Source organism: Ursus maritimus (assembly GCF_017311325.1).
Source record: "Ursus maritimus isolate PB19 chromosome X unlocalized genomic scaffold, ASM1731132v1 scaffold_X1, whole genome shotgun sequence".
Taxonomy (NCBI): domain Eukaryota; kingdom Metazoa; phylum Chordata; class Mammalia; order Carnivora; family Ursidae; genus Ursus; species Ursus maritimus.
The window spans coordinates 52,376,223-52,382,222 of NW_024423319.1; positions in this window are offsets into that span (position 1 = coordinate 52,376,223).

Sequence of the window (6,000 nt, forward strand, 5' to 3'; positions counted from 1 at the left end):
CACTACTAGGTTTTTACCCAAAAGATAAATACAGATTCAAAGGTAAACATGCACCCTGATGTTTATAGCAGCATTATCAACAATAGCCAAACTATTGGAAGAGCCCAAAAGTCCATATATATATATATTGGAATATTACTCAGCATCAAAAAGAATGAAATCTTGCATTTGCAATGAAATCAGTGGAGCTAGAGAGTATTATGCCAAGTGAAATAAGTCAGTCAGAGAAAGACAAATACCACATGATTTACTCACATGTGGAATTTAATTAATAAAACAGATGAACATATGGGAGGGAAGGAGAGAGACAAAATTTAGCACCAAATATAAGGTATCAGCCACATGTTTTATGTACAAGTTGGCACCATCCACACATTTGTGAGTGGGTCTCTCTCAGTCTATTCCTGTTAACTAGTAAACTTTCTCAGATCTCCTTGCTTAATTGATCAACAAATATTTCTTTTGATTGCTTTAGTAGCAAGGTTAGAACCTTAAAGAAAAGGTAGTTTTATTTTGTTGAACTATGCAGAAAGGAACTGGGGGAAGGAATTTGGTGTCAGAAGGGTCCCCATGACTCATGAGTGAGTAGTGCTCCTGGTGCTCTTACATCAGTTGGTAGAGAGCTAAGGGACTTCGAGCCTAACAGTCATTAAGACTGCCTGGTGATAGGACTCATCCCACTGACCGGGTACAGAACATGGGCTAAGTTTGTTTTCTAGGTGACTGAAGAAAGGACTCTGTCAGTGTGCTAGGACTTGATCTGTCTGAAAAAGAAATTCAACTACCTTCATTTTGACCTCAGTTTGTGCTTCCTAATTGATTAAGTTTTTTTCCAGCTTATCTGTTTAACTCAGGCAAAAGATCTAAGGGCAAATCATCCCCTGATGGGAACTGAAACTACACCCTCAAGCAATAAGGACTGCCCTGAGCCAGCAAGAACCTACCCATGATTAACCCCAAGATAGTGATCGACCTGACCATACCCACCAACTTTTGTCCTACATTTTCCTATCCAAACCTGGAAGTATTTTCAGTGTTTGGAGACAGCCTTTCAGACACTAGTGGCTATCTTCCCTGGGTAGGCCTCACTAAATTAATTCCCTTCTTATTTCACCACCACTCCTCTCTCCGCCTTTGGTTTTTGTTAGCAGGGAGGGGCCAAATCTGGTCTATTTGGGACCTCAGGAGCCAAGTGCTCTTGCACCCCAGCTACATGTCTACCCCAGTTTGGACTCACTCTACCACTTTCCCAATTTTAAGGCTCAAATACCTATTTGCTCAAAACAGGAAAAAAATGGGTATAATTAATTTAGAGTTAATGACCAATGCTCAAGTGTATGTCACAGCTAAACACCTTGGTGAAAATTTATGAAACTTAAACTATATTGATCAGTCATTTCCCAGTTGTGAACAGCATTAGCTTGAAACCACATACTGGAGATTAATGATTCTTCACATTTATGGGAACCTGGACTAGGAAACATTTGGTTCTAATAATAGAAGATTCAATAGAATGTACTATGGCATAGATTTTCCTTTGTTGTATCTCTTTTTTAAAGTTACCAAAACAACTATTTTAGGCTTAAATGTATTCATCAGCCATTTAGTATACTTAGACACATTGCATATTTAACGTTCCACTGTACTGTTTGCTGAAAGAAAGAAATGCATAACAGAATGGTTAAGAAAAAAAAAAGGTACAGTCAGCCCAAGAAGTCTTCAGGGATAAAACAACAGAGTAAATATGCTACCTTATTCATTCCATACCTGCTAGTCTCCTACCAGGGCTTCCCATCAATCAAAGTCTATCCATGGCCAGAGGACAAGGAGGCCTTGTTCATATGATCCATGCAGGATGGTCTTCCAGCACACCGGACAGAGTAGTGTAGAGCATGGATGTAAAAGATAAATGAAAATCTAGTACATATGGTAATATAGAGAATTTTTAAAAAACAATTTCTATAGCACTTGTTAAGTCATCACTCTTTTTTCCCATATAATGCCAGCTCTGCTTCTCAGTAGAGCCAATAAAGAAAAAGAAAAAAAAAAAGGAAAAGGAAAAGGAAGGGAAGGGAAGGCCATGAGTTTAGCTCAACTATATCCCAATAAATACACCTCTAAAGTTCTCAACATTTTAGGTCTGTTAAGACCCACCACATATTACATTTATTAAATACTTGGAAGAGGAATGGAGCTTTCAGATTAACACAAGTAGGGTGCTATTAAAATTAAAGTCATTGGACTAGCATCCTGATGCCTCTGTCCTCCACTCTGATTTCTGACCCAAAGTATATTGAATATAGGTGGGTAAAACTAGTGCTCTCGTTCCCGTTATGTTTGATATGTTGTTAAATAGTACATAGCTCTCTTCTTAGACAGAGTTAGAAAACAAAGGAAATTTCAATCTCCAACTGTTTTTCACACAAAAAGATGCTTACTTACCTGGTGAACATAATAAATCTGGTTTGGCCAAAATTAAATTGGCTAATAATTTTTTTTTGGTTAATACTTTTTGATGTTCTTCTAAGTCACTCCGTGTAATGGGTGTCAATTTCAACACCTGGAAAATGAGAGAAGATATTATCAAATATTAATAAAAGTTACATGCCTTAAATCCCCAATATCTAAATGAATACGTACTCCAGGTCTTCACATGCTGGGATCTGAACATTCCATCTTGATTAGCTCTTAATTTCTTCTGCTGAAATTTACATTGCTGAAATTAATAATGCCAATAATTATATAATCAAGCAGTGATGCTCATAATGGCTGTTAGTTATAACATTTCGAGGTTGACTGAGAAAAGATGAGGATATAAGACAAAGAATATAAAGCAATTATAATAAAGGCTCAGAGGACATTTTGAATGAGGGAGCTTTGGGGGAAAAGTCTCAAAAAGCCAAAACCTTTTCAATCAGTCAACCTTATTATTGATGGTTTTATTACATCTAATTTTACTTTGTTGAGCACTGGGCCTTCTATGTACATTCAAATATATTCTGAGAAATGCAGTGTATTGGAACTGTAAGATATAATGTTTTCCTCATGAATTTTCTACAAAAATGATTAATATTATTTATCTTGTCTACCTTTCTATTGAATAGAACAGAAAATGGAATAAAATAATGGTTAAGACAATCACTTAGAAATTAGAAACTCTTGGGGCACCTGGTGGTTCAGTCGACTAAGGATCTGACTCTTCATTTCAGCTCAGGTCATGATCTCAGGGTCTTGAGATTGAGCCCTGTTTGGGCTCTGTGCTCAGCGAGGAATCTGCATTCTCCTTCTCCCTCTCTCTCTACCTCTGCCCCTCTCCACCCTCTCTCTCTCTCAAGTTAATAAATAATAAATAAATAAATAAATCTTTTAAAAAATAAATTAGAAATTTTAAGGTTTTATCATTTACTATTTCTTTGACCTTGGCAAGTTATTCAATTCCTTTGAGTCTTTATTTCCTCATCTGTACTACTAGTATGACAATACTTACCTCCTTAACACGTAATGCAGTTTAGGAGAGATGAGGCAAATAACATGCTTAGCCCCATGTCTGGAACATCATAAGTATTCAGCAAATAGTAGCTTGTTATCATGTTTTGATGCTTAAAATTCAGTACCCAGAATTACTTTATGAGTAGAAAAAATAATGGCTTTATTTTGTGCTTTGGTTTAATAGATATTGGAAAATCTCCTGAACCCAAAATATTTCTCTATATTAGTACCATATTGACAGAAATTTCAACAAAATGATTTTTTTAGTAATTCCTCTGAAGTAATATTTAAAAATATAACTATATCAATAGAGATAACATATTAAAGTGTTATAAGATACTGTTCTTCTCTCAAAGGAGGTATATTGAGAGAAGAATACAAAAACATTGGAAGTGGAAAGAGGGCTAAGGAGAACTGCCTACTTCATAGGTCTCCCTAGGACTGGGATTTCCTTTTAGTTCACCAGTGAGTGGTTGAGTCTAAGGCTAGAGGATCATTAAGATTCCAGGTGAGCTGGAATGTTCTGGTCCCTTCCAGAAGGGTTTGATATCCAGAAGATATCAAAAAGGGCTACATATTTTCTGAAGTTGGATCTCCCATCTATGCATTTAAAACAAATGATTGTAATCCTCAAATTTCTGGTCTTCCAATTCTTTCTAGGTTTCTTACTTCAAGTTAATTGCAATAAACTTCATTTCAGTTTTACAAACATTCTTTGAGCATTAATTTATGTAATAGACACTGCATAGGAACCAGGTATATAGAGAAAAACTACACATAGTTTCAGCCCTCAATGAGCATGTGGTCATATGAAGGAGGCAAAACCAATTAAGCTTATAATTTCAATAATTTCAACTTTGGGAAGTATAAGATTATGGGCTGTTATATAATTATCAAGGAGCCACATAAAACCTCCACTGGATATACAGAAAATAAGTGGAATAAGAAACTATTCCAAAGATAAATCTGAGCCACAGGGAGATACTGATATAAGTGGCTTGAAAACTGAGTTGTTTCACTTTTGCTGGAATACTAAAACTGACATGCACTTTGCCTGCCTCAAAAATCTAAGATGTTAATATTAAGAAATATGACAAATTTGAAGTTATGTTGGGTGTTCCTAAAGACATGGACGTAAATGAACTTTATAATGAGGTATGAGATCAACTTCAAAAAAGAATGCTTGAAAACTCTTCTTAAGTTTGAAGTCTATAACCAAGGTAACTTCTTAAAACTATCAAAGAGATTCTTCAATGAATCAGCACCTAATGCTATGTACACAAGAAGCATATATGTTTTAAAAAATAAATTAAATTAAATTACCTTGAAAATAACATTTTGTTGTTCAGTAAAAGGTATTGAGTTTTAGTCTATGTTGCTCCTATGGAGACTGTGGAGATAAACCCAACATTTCTAAGAACCCTATTGCCTGTGCTAACTAGCTCTTGGTCTCTTATTTCAATCTTCTATGGCAAGAGAGTTAAACCTTTCATTTGTTTTTTTTTTAAACAAATAAATAATGTAGTCACATTTGTGTGTAGTAGCTGTGACAATTCTATTTTTTTAAATATTTATTTATTCGACAGAGAGAGAGAGAGACAGCCAGCAAGAACATAAGCAGGGGGAGTGGAAGAGGAAGAAACAGGCTCCCAGCAGATCCCAGGACCCTGGGATCATGCCCTGAGCTGAAGGCAGACGCCTAAGGACTGAGCTACCCAGGCGCCCCTGTGACAATTTTTTTAATGATATTTTTTATTATATTATGTTATTCACTATACAGTACATCCCTAATTTTTGATGTAAAGTTCCATGATTCATTACTGTGACAATTCTTAACTAGTAAAACTAGTTAGAATAAGAGTGCTTATGCAGGTTACTTCATTATTTGTGCTCAAAAAGAATAGCTTTAGAATATTTTTTAAGAAAGTTTTTTTTTATTAAGTTAGCCACCATACAGAAAGTTGTCCCCAAAAATGGATATTTGAGATTATATGATTTCTTTTTTTTTTATACTGATTTTTTATTATATTATGTTAGTCCCCATACAGTACATCTCCGGTTTCCGATGTAAGGCTCGATGATTCATTAGTTGTGTATAACACCCAGTGCACAATGCAATACGTGCCCTCCTTACTACCCATCACCGGCCTATCCCATTCCCCCACCCCCCTCCCCTCTGAGGCCCTCAGTTTGTTTCTCATAGTCCATCGTCTCTCATGTTTCATTCCCCCTTCTGATTACCCCCCCTTCTTTATCCCTTTCTTCCCCTACCGATCATCCTATTTCTTATGTTCCATAGATGAGAGAAATCATATGATAGTTGTCTTTCTCTGCTTGACTTATTTCACTTAGCATTATCTCCTCCAGTGCCGTCCATGTTGTAGCAAATGTTGAGAACTCGTTCTTTCTGATAGCATTGTATATATCGACCACAACTTCTTAATCCAGTCATCTGTTGAAGGGCATCTCGGTTCCTTCCACGATTTAGCTATTGTGGACAATGCTGCTATG